This window comes from Protopterus annectens, chromosome 8.part0 (genome assembly GCF_019279795.1).
Source record: "Protopterus annectens isolate FY-2018-M chromosome 8.part0, PAN1.0, whole genome shotgun sequence".
Taxonomy (NCBI): domain Eukaryota; kingdom Metazoa; phylum Chordata; order Ceratodontiformes; family Protopteridae; genus Protopterus; species Protopterus annectens.
Genome location: NC_056741.1, coordinates 388,385,599 through 388,403,365, shown reverse-complemented (window position 1 = coordinate 388,403,365; position 17,767 = coordinate 388,385,599). Strand labels below are relative to the sequence as shown.

General features: G+C 45.4%; 1 protein-coding gene across 4 annotated transcripts in view; it reads left to right on the top strand.

The window, feature by feature from the left end:
• Positions 1-17,767, top strand: part of OTUD7B (OTU deubiquitinase 7B) — a 1,511,480-nt gene that overhangs the window by 473,482 nt on the left and 1,020,231 nt on the right. The gene's annotated exons all lie outside the window — the stretch shown is intronic.

Below are 17,767 nucleotides of genomic sequence, written 5' to 3'. Positions count from 1 at the left end.
AATCCCAAAGTCTGGATCCGACGTCAGCTGTTCAGTCATGCTCCCTGACGTCAGAGCGCCAGGAGTACAAAGCTGCCAGCCGACGCCATGTTCTCCAGTCTTTCTTGCCGTGCGGTGGAAGCATTTCGCAAGTGCCAGTCGGCTGACTCCTGCTATTTATTGTGCTTCATTCCGAAGACTTTCTTCTTCTTCTCAAAGCTAAGTACCCTGTTGGGGAAACTTTTTTCTTGCTGCAGTCCGATGTCAGAAAAAGTTAATAATTGTATTTCTTGTGGGAAGCAAATACCTCATAAGGGTTTCCACTCTTACTGTATTCCTTGTTTAGGCCCTGACCACGACGTAGCTAGTTGTCGGTTTTGTGCTAGATTTAACCAACATACTATTAAGCGGAGATACGATTTTGCTTTTCACTACTTTGGCAGGCGATTTAATTACAATATGTCGTCGGACACGCTTCAGACTACTGGAGTTCACAAACGATGTAAGGATAAAGACAGGCCTCCGAGGTCCAAATCAGATGACTGTTTACAAGTGGAGCCAGCTCCAGGTTCGGCCGTCGTCAGTGAGGCGCTTTCGCAGCCCCTGTCATCGGCCATTACAGAACCGATTGCCGAAACGGACTCCCACGAGGAGCCAACTAGGCCTTTGAGTACTACAGGTGCAGGAACTTCGGACAATGCTCCCTCGGATGGGTCCGGAGCTGCTGTGCAGGTACCGGCTTCCGAGGGGGATTTCAGGCCTACACAGCTTCAAATAAAGGCAAAGACAAAGGCGAAGACTCCTTCTAAATCAAAGACTCCAGACCAGGCCTCCTCTGATTTGGGACCCAGGTCTCAGAAACAAATGCTTAAAATGGCAGAGGACTTACTAACTATGATTAGGGGTTCACATCCCCCTCCAGACAAAAGGCCAAGGCAAGAATTGGATTATGAATCCTCTGATCAGGCATCTATTTCTTCAGTGTCTTCCTCTGAACAGGAATATACTTTCCCTCCTTATGAGGATTCTGATGCTGAGGAATCCATTCCTTCAGCTTCTCCCCCTGAGGATTTTTTCTTTTGGGGAAACTTTACATGACATGAGGGAACATTTTCACTGGGAAGGACAGGAGTACTCTGAATCTAAGAGAAGACTTAGGGATTTCCTTCTTCTTCCCCAACACCAGACCCCTGGCTATTCCTCCTATTTTGGATATTGTGGATGATGTTTTTTCTGAGGCTAATTTAATTCCTGACTCTTTTCCTCCAGCCCCTGCAAAGCCTGACAGATATTACAGGGTCCCTGACTCCCACCAGTTCCTTTATAAAAATCCTACTGCTGATCCAGAAACCATTTCTCAGGGTCCTAAGGGTGTTAAGGCCGCCTCTGCTAAAAACCCTATTCCATCAGATAAGGATTCAAGAGCTTTGGAGAGATGGGGCAAAAAAGTGTATACTTCTGCTACTTTATCCATTAGGGCTTTAAATTGTCAATTTCATATGCTAAACTATCAGCAATTTCTGCTGTCTGTTATGAAACAAAAGCTAGTTCCATTTCTGCATGTGCAGATAATAAGGAATTACACGATTTGATGCATGCTACTGAGCAGGTGGGGAAACATGGCTTACACTGTGGTTTTGATGCCTTGGAGGCTTCATGCAGGGCGGCTGCCACTGGCACAGTCATTAGAAGGCATGCTTGCTTAAAGGAACAAAACTTGACAGATCAGGTGAAAGCAAAGTTACTGGATGCTCCTGTTCAGCATAATGTTTTGTTTGGGTCTAAGGCCGAAGAAGTGATAAAGAAAATGGAGGATAAGGCAAAATCCATGCAAACGGTTAAGGATTTCTTACAAGTTCAGCCCCCAAGATTTAGCAGAAATTGGCCAACTAAAAATTGGTCCTTACCCAGCTCAGACAGGCCTCAGAGGGGTAGATATAGGCGCTCTAGAGGGAGGGCCCAAGCACAGACCTCTTGCAGACCTAGACAGTGGAGTGCTTCCACTCCCACGGGTGGAGAGGACAGGCCTCAATCTTACAGAAAACAGGCTCAATGACTCCCCTTGCATGACTCCAGGAACCTCTCTTCTGGAAGCCCCTCTAGGAGGAAAACTCTCTCTTTTTCTCCAAAACTGGACTTACATAAGCCAAGACAAGTGGGTTCTGGATGTAGTTTCAAGAGGTTACAAATTCCACTTTCATACCTTGCCAAGACCAAACGGTTGGCCAGATCTACCAAAACACTAGTGGCAGAGGCATTAAACCAGGTGAGTTCCCTCATGGCTATGAGGGCCATAGAGCTGGTTCCACAATCAGAGACAGGGCAAGGCTTTTACTCAAGGCTCTTTCTAGTTACCAGAAAACAAAATTCCTGGAGACCCGTCCTGGATCTGTCAGTCTTAAATACTTTCCTGGAGATACCAAAGTTCAAGATGCTTACTCTGCAGCAACTCCTGCCAATGTTGAACAAAAATGCATGGATGGTGACACTGGATTTAAAGGACGCTTACCTACACATCCCTATCAGACAGGAGTGCAGAAAATACCTCAGGTTCAAGGCCGGCTCAAAACATTACCAATTCTCTGCGCTGCCCTTTGGCTTGTCTACTGCGCCCACGGTCTTCACCAAGTGCCTGGCACCAGTAGTAGCTTACTGCAGACTCAAGGGAATTCACATTTACCCTTATCTGGACGACTGCCTTATTCAAGCAGACAGCAAGGATGTCTTAGTCAAGCACCTGGAATTTGTTCAAAATCTACTCGTATCTGGGATTCACTGTGAACATAAAAAAGTCAAGTTTGACACCCACAGAACAGATAATTTTTCTGGGTGCTCTCCTTAACACAACAACCCAGATGGCATTCCTGACATCCGAAAAACAACTTCAGCTGGCTTCAACTTTCAAAACCCTGGCATTAATGTCTCAGCTAACTGCAAGGAAATTAATGCAGGCTTTGGGTTACATGGCCTCCTGCATCCTCCTCATGCCATATGCAAGACTGCATATGAGAAAAATACAATGGTACCTAAAAAGTGTATGGTCCCAGCATTGCCACAGTCTAGACACACAGATTGCTGTCTTGCCTTGCCTTGCCTGCAAAAGGAATTCCATTGGTGGACCATGGCATGTCTTCAAAACAAAGGAAAAGCCTTCAGTCTGCCTCCAGCCAGCCAAGTGTTAACCACGGATGCCTCGATTTACACATGGGGAGCCCACGTGCAGGGGAAAGGTCTGCAAGGTTTTTGGACAGAGGATCAAAAGCACCTACATATCAATTTAAAAGAGATGTTAGCTGTACAGAATGCCCTGTTGGCTTTCAGGGATCTTCTACAACCAGGACAACTAATGATACTGACAGACAGCACCACAGTTATGTGGTACATATACAAGCAAGGGAGTTCACACTCCTACCCCCTTTGCAGACTAGTCATGACTCTATGGAACACAGCTCTAGCTTGCAAAGTGGATCTACAAGCTCAGTTCCTCCCAGGGAAACAAAATATTCTGGCAGACAGCCTGAGCAGGAACCTGTCAGACCCACACGAGTGGATGCTAGACACCCAAATATTCAAGATGATTACAGAAGCCTGGGGCTGCCCAGACATAGATCTATTTGCATCCCCCCTCAACTACCAGCTACAGAATTTTTGCACAAGGACATATCACAAACTAGCATGGAAAGTGGATGCTCTCTCATTCAGTTGGAGGAACCTCTCAGGGTATGCTTTTCCTCCTCTACCTCTTCTTCCACTGGTGTTAATAAAGATAAAGCAGGACAAACCCAAGATGATTTTACTGGCCCCAAATTGGCCTCGTCAATTTTGGTGCTCAACACTGATGAATCTTTCCCAGGAGCCTCCTTGGATTCTACCTCAGATTCCAAATCATTTATCCCAACACCAGGGCCAGGTTCTGCACTCTCATATCAAAACTCGCAACCTGGCGCATCCAGGGTCTATGATTTATCCTACCCTTCCCAAACAGGTCATGGATGTCATCTTAGAAGCCAGACAGCCTAGCACTAGAAAATCTTATGAAGGTAAATGGAAGAGATTTTGCACCTGGATGCATGCTCAGGATTCGGATCCTCTCATTCCTAATATCCCTTTGATTTTACATTACCTGACAGACATGTTACATAAGGGTTTATCCTCCTCCTCCATAAAAATACATGCCTCCGCTATCTCTGCACATTATAATACAGATCCTCCAATCTTTTCACATCCACTTCTGAAACAATATCTCAAGAGGAGCAAAGAATTTAAGGCCCCTTAGGACACCACCCATACCTGCCTGGGACCTCAACTATGTTCTGGAAAAACTTACTTTGCCTCCTTTTGAGCCTGCTGCCACATCTGATATTAAGTATTTATCATGGAAGACCGCTGTCCTACTGGCTTTGACTTCAGCCAGGAGAGTCTCAGAGTTACAAGCACTCATGGCTGTGGAACCTTATATTATTTTTCATCAAGACAGGGTCTCTTTAAGGACTAATACCACTTTAATGCCTAAAGTGGTTTCTAAAGTGGCTTTAAACCAAACTATTCACCTGCCAACTTTTTTCACTAATCCACAAAATAAGGGGGAAAGGATCTTGCATTTCTTGGACGTGCACAGGCAGCTTTGTTTTTACCTGGACAGGACCAATGATATCAAGAAAACAGACCAATTGTTTGTTTCTTATAGGTTCATAGGTTGGTACTAGGCTATCAGCCCTAGGGCCTATACAAGCCTAGCCATAACAATTCCCTGGCTATTTCTTCCCACATTATTTACTTTCCTGGACCCCTGTCTAGCAGGGCGACTGACGTGATCCCTGGGGTGAATTTCCTTTCTCCCATCCAATCGTCAAGGTTCCTCTTGAAGAGGTCCAAAGAGGCACTCTGCTTGACATGTATGGGCAGTCTATTCCAGAGTCTGGGGAGTCTCTGGGTCAGGAACCTATCCCTCCAGCATGTTTTGTTTATTGTGATGACAAGGTTTAGATCCCTGAGCGTGTAGCTCTGAGGGATTGGGATTTCTTTAAGTGTAGCATGTCCAACAGCTCTGGGTTTGACATGGCCTTGTATGTTAAGCAGAGATCGCCTCTGAGTAGACGATATGCGACAGAGTATAGCTGGAGTTTTTAAGGCGGTCAGCGAGGGGCATCTGCTTTAGGCCTGTGATTCTTTTAGTGAGGTATTTCTGAGGCCTTTCCAGTTGTTGCAGATGTCTTGAGAGGTACATACCAAATGGGCGTTGTATTCTATAATGGGTCTAATGAGGTATGAGTACAGTGGGACAATGACCTCCTTTTTCTGGATGAAAAGCCCTTCGTGATGAGGTGTGCCACATAGAAGGATTTCCTGACTGTTGTGGCGATGTGGTTATCGAAGGTGAGACCACTGTCCATCTGTGTCCCTAAGTCTCTTATCACACTTTCTGTGTTTAGTGTACTGCCACTTATATGGTAATTCATGGATACATGTTTTTTCCCAAAGGGGATAACAATACATTTCTTGGCATTGAGCTTGAGCCCATGGCTCTGGCACCAAGCATCTGTTTCTGTAAGGCCCTTTTGTAGAGTATCCACATCATTTGGGGATTCAATAATGGCTCCCAGTTTGCAGTCATCTGCAAACTTTGTTAGCCAGAGTCCCTTAGTGTTGACCTGTACTTCAGAGAAGTAGATGCCAAACAAGAGCGGCCCCAGGACTGAACCCTGAGGTACTCCACTTGTCACTTGTCTGGAGCTGGATTTGGAATCGGCTACTTTTACAGTGTGGGTTCTATCAGTAAGCCATTTAGCAACCCATTGGGTGACATAGGGATCAATGCCCAACTTAGTAAGTTTATCTATGATTCCAGAGTGGGGGATGGTGTCAAAGGCCTTGGCAAGGTCTAGATAGGCTGTGTGGACCACCTTACCCTTGTCCATGGCTCTGGAGACTGATTCAAAGAAGTCAATCAGGTTCACGAGACAAGATCGGCCCTTCACAAACCCAAACTGGGTGGGGTCCAGTGTTTGAAGGTTGCCAATGTCTTTGTTTATAAGTTCCATGATAATACGCTCCATGGCCTTGCAGATAAGGCTTGTCAGACTGATGGGACGGTAGTTTCCGGGATCCAAGGTGGGTCCCCCCTTGTGGATTGTGATAACTGTAGCTCTGCCCCACTCAATGGGCACGAAACCTGAGGTGAGGCTATGATTAAACATGACACTTAGGTGAGGTGCCAGTTCATATTGTAGTTCATGTAGTACACAGCCCGGGATGTCATCTGGTCCCATGGATGCTGTATTCTTGGCTTTAGAGAGTGCGTTTTGTACCTGTGTGGCCGTTATTACTGGAATTTGGCAATCTTCCGGTATTGAGATGGGCCATTTAGGGGGTGAGAGGGGGTGAAGTTGGCACTGAATCGATCTGCCAGGATATTGGCAATATCCTTTGGATCAGTATATTTAATGCCATTCTGTTTTAGCTCAGAGCAGATCTGAGCATTGCCATTTAGATTCTTGACATAGTTATAGAATGCTTTGTGGTTGTCTTTGGAATCTTTGGCAATTTTATTTTCGTAACTAGCTTTGGAGGATTTTATGAGGCATCTCAGTTTCTTACTGAGGCTAGTAAGGGAGTTTTTTGCATCCTGGGATTTTCCTCTTTTCTGCAAAAGTTTCTTCCTTTTGTTGTAAAGTTTGTTTATGGCAGGGGACGACCAGATTGGCTTCCTTTTTTTGGATGAGAGCATTTTGGTTCTATTTGGGATGGCACGATTCATGCATGAGTGGATGTGCTCGTACAGTGCCTTAGTGTATGCAGCAAATTCCCAAGGCAAAGCTATTTCAAAACAGACCATTTCTAAATGGATTGCTCATGGAATCAGATTTTGTTACTCTCATCATGGAAAGTAAATCCCGGGAAAAATTAGGACTCACTCTACCAGAGCTGCTGCTACTTCAGCTGCCTTTCTCAGGGGAGTACCTACCAAAAGACATTTTGGAAGCTGCAACTTGGAGTTCAGTGCTTACTTTCTCTAAGCACTATAATCTCCCTCTTTATTCTAAGTCTAGGGCGGGCTTTGCTTCTGCACTATTGCAGGGCCTTCTAGCTGCCCCTTCTACTCTATAACCACCACCCCTTTTCTCAGCTTTGGGATTCAACCCTACAGTGATGACTGCAACAGTGAAACACAATGAACATAGTACAGTTGTGTACACTTACCATAAATGTAGATGTTCAAGTGTCTTCACTGTTGCAGTCTGGGTTACCCTCCCTCCTGTCCCCTCTTATGCTTTTATTAGTGTGGTTTCCTACTTCACCCTTCTTCTGAAGTGTATTTGCTACAGGCTATGGGGTTTGTGGTATGTTACCTTTTTGTTTTACTATTAGCCTTCACTTTTGGGCACCTGACATCTGGGACAAGAAAAACTGGAGAATATGGCGTCGGCTAGCAGCTTTGTACTCCTGGCGCTCTGACGTCAGGGAGCATGACTGAACAGCCGACGTCGGACCCAGACTTTGGGATTCTGGCCGACCAAGGACTGCCTGCCGGCAGGAAGAACCCTACAGTGTGCTATGCCAGGCCAGGGATTAATTCTTTCTTCTAGCAAACAGACTGGGCATTACAGTCAACATCAACAAGTTGTCGCTGACTCCAGTTCAGAGATTATACTTCATTGGACCTTGGCTAGACACCATACAAATGAGTCTACCTCATCCCGGAAAGGGTAAACAATTTGAAACTTCACGTATCTTTATTTATTTGTTTGTTTGTGTGTTTATTGATTGCATTTGTTGACCGGGAAAGTCCACTGGGCCTGGAGGAGCCCATTTTCAGTGGAGGCCCGGGGAGAAAAGCTCCACGTTATTACATACAAGTAACTAAAAACAGTGTTAATACATAAATAAAATGGACACATAGTAGAAAATATAAGACAAAATTGGAAGAGCTATCATTTCATTAATTGCATACAAAGGACAAATTCTGTAAGTGAGAACATAAACAGAAACGGAAGTATAAATGGCAGCTTAGAACAAGAGAGTAAGGATGCAGTATATGTGAGTTAGAAAATAGTGTATACATGTGAATGTGTTTTGCATTCTTTGTTCTCACCATCCATCAGCGGAATCAGTTCTGTTGGCCCTGGGTTCCATGGCAACCACTGTCAATCTTCTCCCCTGTACATCTTCACATGAGGGTCCTCCAGTGGACGTTAGCAGTTCAGTGGTCCCTTCTGGACCTACCTTTGTCCCATCCGATACGCATATCCCAGGGTTGCAGAGAGTCACTTCTCTGGTGTTCTCTTTCCCCGGAACTTGTCCAGGGACGTCCCTTTCTTCCATCGTTTCCCACAACCACAATGACCACGGATGCCTCCCAGCTAGGGTGGGGCAGTGCTCGGGAAGAGCAGTCCAAGACACGTGGTCCCCTTCCAAGACCAACTTGCATGTCAGTGTCCTGGAGATGAGAGCGGTTCTTTTAGTGTTGCAGGCCCTTCATGCCCATCTTCCTCTAGGAACTATTGCCATCCAGTCGGATAACATATCAGTGGTTTGGTGTATCAACAAGCAGGGAGGAACCAGATCTTATCCCTTTGTCAAGAAGCCTTGAGAGTGTGGGAATGGGTGATTTCCACCGGCTGCTTTCCGGTGGCAAAGCACATTCCAGGACTGTCCAACATCCTAGTGGACAGGCTCAGCAGAACTATTCTGATGCCTTACGAGTGGTCTCTGAATCCTTCAGTAGCAGGACAGATCTTCCTCAAATGGGGCTGGCCTTGCTGCAATCTCTTCGCATCTCCTTCCAAAGCGAAGTGCAGCGAGTTCTTCGCTCGAAACCCCCAGAGATGCACTGCTTCATGCTTGGCCTCCCAGTCTCTTTTATGCTTACCCTCCGTTGCATCTCATTCCGTAGTTTCTTCAGAAAGCTTGCAGGCTGTGGAGCACAGTAATCCTCATCACCCCATTCTGGCCTCGTCAAGTCTGGTTCCTCTCTCTATGGTCTCATCTAGTAGTTCCTCCATGGATTTTGGATCCTTTACTGGATTTTATTTCTCACCCCTCAGGGAGGGGTTCCTTATCCAGACCTGGACAGTCTGAAACTCACAGCTTGGCTGCTGCAGTTCCAGTAATGATTAGGACTCCCGGTTTATCCTCTTCGGTTAAAGCAATTCTGGTTGCGGCCCATAAATCTTCTACCAGAAAGATATACCGTAGTAAATGGAAGCGTTTCTCTATTTGGGCCTCTCAATGGAATCAAAACCCCTTTTCAGCTCCAGATGTTCTTCGTGTTTCACTGTTGCAGTCATCACCTGTGAGTTATTCCTGCTGTGGTAGCCCTCGGCCAGGCCGAATACAAGAGTCAATGTTTTTCTGTGTCTGCTGTTGTTGCTTGCTGGCTAACGTCAGGTAGTCAGTGCTATAAAGGAAGGCAGCCGACATCATTGCATCAGTCTTTCTTGCTGTGGAGCCCGTAGCAGAATCAGTTCCCAAGTGTGCTGGTCGGTTGCTACCAGAGTTCGAATTACAGCTAAAAACATCTAAAGCTAAGTACCCCGTTGGGGGTCCTTTTTTCTTGCACTGACCAATGTCCGAAAAGATTAACAATTGTCTTGCCTGTGGATAAGCAAATACCACACCGAGACTTCCACTCTTACTGCATCACTTGTTTAGGCCCAGACCACGACGTCCCCCGTTGCCAGTTCTGTGCCCTCTTCAATGCGAGAACCATTCGTCATAGAGGTCTTTTTGTAGCCAGGTATTTTCATCTTCCATCTTCGTTTTCCGAAATGGTGTCCATCACCCAACAATCCGTAGACTTTCCGAAAAAACGTAAGGATAAAGATAAGAGACAGACCACACAAGGTCAAACCTTCCGACTCCACCGCTAAGCAGGTCACCAGTTCTCCGGAATTCAGTCAAATGCCTTTGCAGCCCCTGATGCCCGATTTGATACGTTCGCAGGCCTCTACTGAGACCCTTTTGGAGCCTGGTATGCCGCAGAAATCTTCTTTGTCTTCCGAGCCTTTGGTTGGGTCCAGAGCCGCGACCCAGACATCAGCTTCTGGAGGTCTTTCTCACTACCAAATCTAGACTAAAACAGACGTCCTTTCCTTCAACTACTGTTTCTCTCAGGCCAGTGGATACTCATAGGCCTAGTACCAGGGCCAATCCTAAGAAAATTACCTCCAGCCACCATTTTACCCGTCCTCCACCACCCCAAGCTCAAATGCTTAAAATGGTGGAGGATCTTATCACCCTTATCAGGGTAGTTAGGCTGCACCTTCTAAAAGGAAAAGAGACCCTTCCCCTGAAATTCTGATAGAAGAGGATTCTGATTAGTCTGATTATTCAGATTTTGAAGAGGAACAACAACCTCTTCCTGCTTATGAGGATTCAGATGCAGAGGAATCCATTCCTTCTGCCTCCCCATTAGAAGATCTTTCCTTTGGGGAAACCCGTCACACCCTCAGGGAACATTTCCAGTGGGAATCCCAGGACTTCTGTCAGTCTTAAGAAAATACTATCACTGTTGCAGTCATTACATTTGGGTAATCCTGCTGGCAGGTTGCCCTCAGTCGGCCTGAATTCCAAAGTTTTGGGTCCTGCATCGGTTGTTGTCGCCCCTTCCCTGACGTCAGGTCATCAGGGGTATAAAAGATGCAGCCGATGCCATTTTCTTCAGTCTTTCTTGCCGCGCAGTGCCCGAAGCAGAAGCAGTTCGCAAGTGCCGGTCAGCCGACTCCTGAGATTTTCATGTTCGAGTTTCAGAGCCGAAGTCTTCATTAAAAGCTAAGTACCCCATTGGGTAAACTTTTTTTTCTTGCTCCAGACTGATGTCAGAAAAAGTTAATAATTGTATTTCTTGTGGGAAGCAAATACCTCATAAGGACTTTCATTCTTACTGTACTCCTTGCCTAGGCCCTGACCAGGACGTTTCAAGTTGTCGGTTTTGTGCTAGATTTAACCAACGCACTATTAAGCGTCAGTATGATTTTGCATTAAGCTATTTTGGGCGCAGATTTAATTATACAATGTCATCGGATAGCGAGTTCACAAAAAGTGCAAAGAAAAAAAAAAAACAGGCAACCAAGGTCCAAAACCGACGAAGCTTCTCCTAAGCTAGTCACTGGTTCTCAGTGAGGTGCTTTCGCAGCCCCTGACGCCCGCTACTTTAGAGTCACAGGCCGCTACTGACTCCCACGTGGAGTCGGTCAGGCCGCTGGAAACTCAAGGCATTGGAGCCTCGGTGACTATTCCCTCAGATGGGTCTGAGCAGGCATCGGCTTCTGAGGGTGTATTCAGACCTAAACAATTATACATTAAACCAACTTCAGCTTCAAAGGCAAAGACTAAAGCACCTTTAAAGGCAAAGAAACAAGTTCATCAGCCACATGGACAGGCCTCCATGCCCAAAAAACAGATGCTCAAAATGGCTGAAGACTTAATTACCTTGATCAGGGGTTCCCATCCCCCTCCTGATAAGAGGCCTAGGCAAGAGACAGACTATGAATCTTCAGATCAGGTTTCCATTTCCTCTGATTCCTCTTCTGATCAGGAATATTCTCTTTCCCCCTATGAGGATTCTGATGCTGAAGAATCTATTCCTTCAGCTTCTCCTCGTGAGGGCTGTTCCTTTGGGGAAACCTTGCATACCATGAGGGAGCATTTCCACTGGGAGAGCCAAGATTTTTCAGAATCTAAGAAGAGGCTCAGGACCCTCAACACAGGCCTCTAGCTATTCCACCTGTGTTAGACATTGTAGATGATGTGTTTTCAGAGTCTAGTCTGACCCCTGACTCCTTACCTCCAGCTCCTGTTAAGCCCGACAGATACTACAGGGCTCCTAACTCTCATAAATTCCTTTTCAGAAACCCTGCTGCTGACCCAGAAACTCTTTCTCAGGGTCCCAAAGGGGTTAAGGCTTCCACTGCATAAAACCCTACCCCCTCTGACAAAGATTCTAGGGCCCTGGATAGATGGGGAAAAAGGATTTACACATCTGCTACCTTGGCTATAAGGGCCTTAAATTGCCAGTTTCATATGCTCAAATATCAGCAATATGTCATGACACTGCTTAAACATAAAATGTTGGTAAATTCTGAATGTGCAGAAAACAAAGAAATGCAGGATTTATTGCTTGCGGCTGAACAAGTTGGAAAGCATACTTTGCAATGTGGTTTTGATTCTATGGAGGCCTCCTGCAAGGCCGCTGTTACGGGTTCTGTAATTAGGAGGCATGCTTGGTTAAAGGAACAAAATCTGCCTGATCATGTCAAAGCTAAATTATTAGATGCACCATTACAGCATGATGCCTTGTTTGGTGTTAAGGCAGAAGAGGTGTTAAAGAAAATGGAGGACAAAGCTAAATCTATGCAAATGGTCAAAGATTTTTTACAAGTACAGCCACCTAGGTTTAGCAGACACTGGCCTACAAAGAATTGGTCCTTTCCAGTGTCAGACAGACCTCAAAGGGGCAGATCCAGACGCCCTAGTGGCAGATCACAGCCGCAAGGTTCGTACAGGTGTAAGCAATGGGGTGCTTCTACCTCCAAAAGTGAAGACAAATCACAACCATACAGGAAACAGTCCCAATGACTTCACCCTGCCTGCACCAAGCACTTATCTACTGGCAGCACCCTTAGGGGGGAAAAATAGCACTTTTTTCTCAAAATTGGCACATTATAACCCAGGACAAATGGGTTCTAGACATAGTGTCACAAGGCTACAAGTTTCACTTCCATACCCTGCCAAGGGCAAACGGCTGGCCAGACCTGCCAAAAAATCAATGGGCAGAGGCTCAAAAACAAGTCTTATCCCTCATGGACATGGGGACTATTCAAAAAGTGCCACAGCAAGAGCAGGGACAAGGATTTTACTCAAGTCTGTTCTTGGTACCCAGAAAGGACAAAGCATGGAGACCAATACTGGGCCTATCTATTCTAAACACTTTCCTGGATATACCAAAATTGAAGATGTTGACCTTGCAGCAGCTTCTGCCCATGCTGGGCAGAAAGGCTTGGCTCGTCACTTTAGACCTAAAAGAGGCATACTGCATGTCCCAATCAGACAATCATGCAGAAGATACCTCAGATTCAAGGCTGGTTCAAAGCATTACCAATTCTCTGCACTGCCCTTTGGCTTATCTACTGCACCCAGGGTCTTCACAAAGTGCCTGGCACCAGTAATTGCTTTCTGCCGACAAAGAGGAATACAAATATATCCTTACTTGGACGGCTTATTATTCTGATTGCCCCAGACTGGCCCCGCCAGTACTGGTATCTGATCTTAAGGAACTTTTCTCAATGCCCAGCCTGGACCTTACCTCATATACCTCATCTACTGTCCCAACAAAACAATCAGATTCTGCACAGCCAACTCGGGACTCTAAACTTGGCAGCATGGTGGATAATGTAGCCATACAAAGCACACCTCTCAATAAAGCTGTGATGGATGTCATTTTTGAAGCCCGAAGGCCTAGTTCTAGAAAATCCTATGCTGGAAAATGGAAGAGATTTTGTGCTCGGAACCAATCTCAAGGAACTGACACAGCTGTACCAAATATTCCTCAGATTTTGTAGTACTTAACTGAGATGCTGGACAAAGGCCTATCTTTTTCATCAATTAAAATTCATGCCTCTGCCATTTCGGCTCATTGCAATACAGAGCCACCACTCTTTTCTCATCCTTTATTAAGGCAGTATCTCAGAGGAGCCAAAAATGTAAGGCCTCCAAGGAGATCACTACTACCTGCATGGGACCTCAGTTATGTCTTGGAAAAACTCACCCTACCTCTTTTTGAGCCAGCTGCAACTGCGGATATAAAGTTTTTATCTTGGGAAAACAGCTCTGCTCCTAGCAATAACTTCTGCAAGACGAGTGTCAGAGCTACAGGCTCTCATGGCTGTGAAACCTTTTATCATTTTTTATCCAGACAGGGTCTCTCTGACAAACCCTACATTTATGCCTAAGGTGGTGTCCAGTGTAGCCCTAAACAAAACTATTCATTTGCCAACTTTTTATCCAAAACCACAGAACAAGGGGGAGAAAATTCTGCATTCTTTGGACGTACACAGACAACTTAGATTCTATTTGGTCAAAACTAAAGTTTTCAGAAAAACAGAACAATTACTAGTGGCATATACTGCAGGATCACAAGGAAAGGCTATCTCCAAGCAGACTATTTCAAAGTGGATAGGTCACTGCATTCGTTTCTGCTACTCTCAGCATGGCAAGCCAGTGCCTAAGGGCATTAGGCTACATTCAACCAGAGCTGCAGCCACTTCTGCAGCCTTTCTCAGAGGAGTACCAACCAAAGACATTTTAGAGGCTGCTACTTGGAGTTCAGTGCACACCTTTACAAAATATTACAATCTGCCACTTTACTCTAAATCTTGAGCAGGCTTTGCCACTATGGCCTCATAGCCGCTCCTAATGTTGTTTAGCTCCAGCCCCCCAACCATAGCTTTGGGACTCTACCCAAATGTAATGACTGCAACAGTGAAACACGAAGAGCATAGTACAGTTGTGTACACTTACCATAAATGTAGATGTTCGAGTGTATTCACTGTTGCAGTCCAGGTTACTCACCCGCCATCCTCCTTATTTCTGCTGGAACTTAGCTTTACTTCTCTGATCTATACAACCTATGTGGTGTATTTGCTTGTAGATGAAGGTAAAGATGTTCTTCGTCTTCCCTTGCTGCAGTCCAAGGCAGGTTTTGCAGAGGAAGGCCAAGTTCAGCTTCTGTAGGGCTTCTCCTAGCATTTCTGTGCCTAAGAAACATATGCTTAAAATGGCTGAAGATTTGATTACTCTGATTAGAGGTTCTATGCCCCACCTGATAAGAGGAGTTTGATAGTTTTGAACAGTGTTCACAGGCTTCAGAGTCTTCTGTGGAAGACTTGCAGTTTCTGATGTGGATGATTCCACTCCTTCAGCTTCTCCTCCTGAGGATTTTTCATTTTCAGAAAATGGGAAGGCCAAGATTACTCTGATTCCAGAAAAATAGGCCCTTAGCTATTCCTCCTGTGTTGAATGTGGTGTGCAGAGGCTTCTCTGAACCCTGATTCCTTGCCTCCTGCTCCTGTTAAGCCTGATAGGTATTATAGGGCTCATAAGTATTTGTTTAAGAGTCCTTCTGTTGTTAAAAATCCTGTACCCTCTGATAAAGAGGCAAGGCTGTTCTCTTTGGGAGGAAGATTGTCCAAAGAAAATTGGGATTTAATCACTCAAGACAGATGGGTGCTGGATATCATTCATCAGGCATGCCAGATGTTCCTGGATTTACACAGCACTGCCAAGATTTGGACACTGTCATTCAAACACAACTGTCATGTGGTACATCAACGCCAGGAGCACAGAACTCTGACAGTGTCATGGCTTGGAAAGTTCAGTTGGAAAACCTTCATGTCTATGCTTTCTGATTCCTCATCTGTTATCTCAGAGCTAGAAGGCCTAGTGAGTGTGGCTCTTCAATATCTTGGACAAAGGTTTGCCTTCCTTTATGCCTAAGGTGGTTTCTAGTGTTTTGCAGATCCTCAAAATAAAGGGGAAAAGATTTGTTTCTTTTGGTTATTCCCATCATGGCAAAGAGGTTCCAGCTGCTAGAGCTGGTTTTGCGTACAGTTTTGTACCTACCATAAATGTAGATGTTCCTGACATCTGACTATACCCCAATAGTCAGGACTGCAGCAAGGGAATCCTCGAACATCTACATTTATGGTAGGTACAAAACTGTACTTTTATTTTGGTGCATGTATGTTTTATATATATATCTAGCCTACTCTTTTGGGGGCACCTGACATCTGGGGCAAGAAAAACTGAAGAAAATGGCGTCGGCTGCATCTTTTATACCCCTGACGACCTGACGTCAGGGAAGGGGCGACAGCAACCGATGCAGGACCCAAGACTTTGGAATTCAGGCCGACTGAGGGCAACCTGCCAGCAGGATTACCCAAATGTAATGACTGCAACAGTGAATACACTCAAACATCTACATTTATGGTAAGTGTACACAACTGTACTTTTCTAGACCTGCCCCAGCACAGACCCTTGGCTATCCCTCCTGTCTTAGAGGTAGTTGATGATGTCTTCCATGAATCCAGCTCAACTCCTGACGCTCTCCCAGAAAACCTGACAGGTACTACAGAGTACCGGACTGTCACAAATACCTATACAGAAATCATGCTGTAGACCCAGAGGTTATTACACAGGGACCAAAAGGAGCTAAGGCTAGTTCTGCAAAGAATCCTACTCCTTCTGACAAGGATTCCAGAGCTCTGGACAGATGGAGTAAAAAAGTATACACCTCTGCAACCTTGGCTATCAGAGCACTCAGCTGTCAGTTCCACATGTTAAAATATCAACAACACACTTGGAACTTTTAAAACAAAAGATTTTTACCTTTCCTGACTGTGCCAGTTTGAAAGAGCTAGCAGATTTACTGCAGTCTACTTGTCAAGTGGCTAAACACTCTTTGCACTGCTGATATGATGCCCTAGAAGCCTCAAGCAGGGCAGCAGTGTCAGGATCTGTTATTAGAAGACATGCATGGTTGAAGGAACAACCTCTTCCTGATCATGTCAAATCTAAATTACTTGATGCACCTTTGGATAAGGGCCGCTTGTTTGGAGAAAAAGCAGAAGAGGTGCTTAAAAAAATGGAAGACAAAGCTAAATCTATGCAAACAGTAAAAGATTTTCTTCAGGTACAACCTCCTAGGTTTAGCAAGAATTTTCCCTCAAAACACTGGTCCTTTCCCGCACCTAGCAGTCAGGGGCAAGGTAAGCCCTCCAGAGACAGACCACCAAGACTCCCATCCCAGAGACAGCAGAGAACCAAACAGTGGACCGCTTCCGCTCCAAAGGCAGGGAGTTCTAAGCCATCCCTGTATGGCAAAAACTCTCAATGACTCCCTCGCCCTCCTCTGCCCTCTTTTCACTCACCAAAAACTAAGAGGAAGGCGCTCCATCTGCAAAGATAAGTGGATGTTCTTCGTGTTTCACTGTTGCAGTCATCACATTTGGGTTATTTGCTTGCAGTTAGCCCTCAGTCGGCCTGATTAACAAAGTCTTGGGTCCTGCGTTGGTTACTGTCTCATCTTCCATGACGTCAGGTTGTCAGGGGTATAAAGCATGCAGCCGACGCCATTACATCAGTCTTCTTGCTGTGCGGTGCCCAAAGCAAAAGCAGTTCGCTAGTGCCGGTCGGCCGACTCCTGAAATTTTCATTTTTGAGTTTCAGAACCGAAGTGTTCAACTAAGCTAAGTACCCCGTTGGGGAAACTTTTTTTTCTTGCTCTAAACCAATGTCAGTAAAAGTTGATAATTGTATTTCTTGTGGAAAGCAAATACCTCATAAAGATTTTCATTCGTACTGCATTCCTTGCTTAGGCCATGACCACGACGTACCTCACTGTCGGTTTTTGCCTTATTTAAACAATGAACTATTCGTCGTCGGTTCATTTACACTTCTAAATATTTTGGTACTCAGTTCAATTATCCAGATATGGCTTCGGTAAGCCATCCGACTACTGACATTTCTAAAAAAGCAAAGATAAAGACAGAGACAGACCACATGGGTCCAAAGCTGCCGATGACGCTTCTCCTAAGCTAGTCGCCAATTCACCTGTACTCATTGAGGTGCTTTCGCAGCCCCTGATACCCGCTACTTCAGATTTGCAGGCCTCTACTGAGACCCATTCAGAGTCCGGTATGCCGCGAGATGCTTCTTCGACTGTGGAACTTGCGGATGTCTCTAACTTGGATGGGTCTGGAGCCACTGTGCATGCATCGGCTTTTGAGGGTGC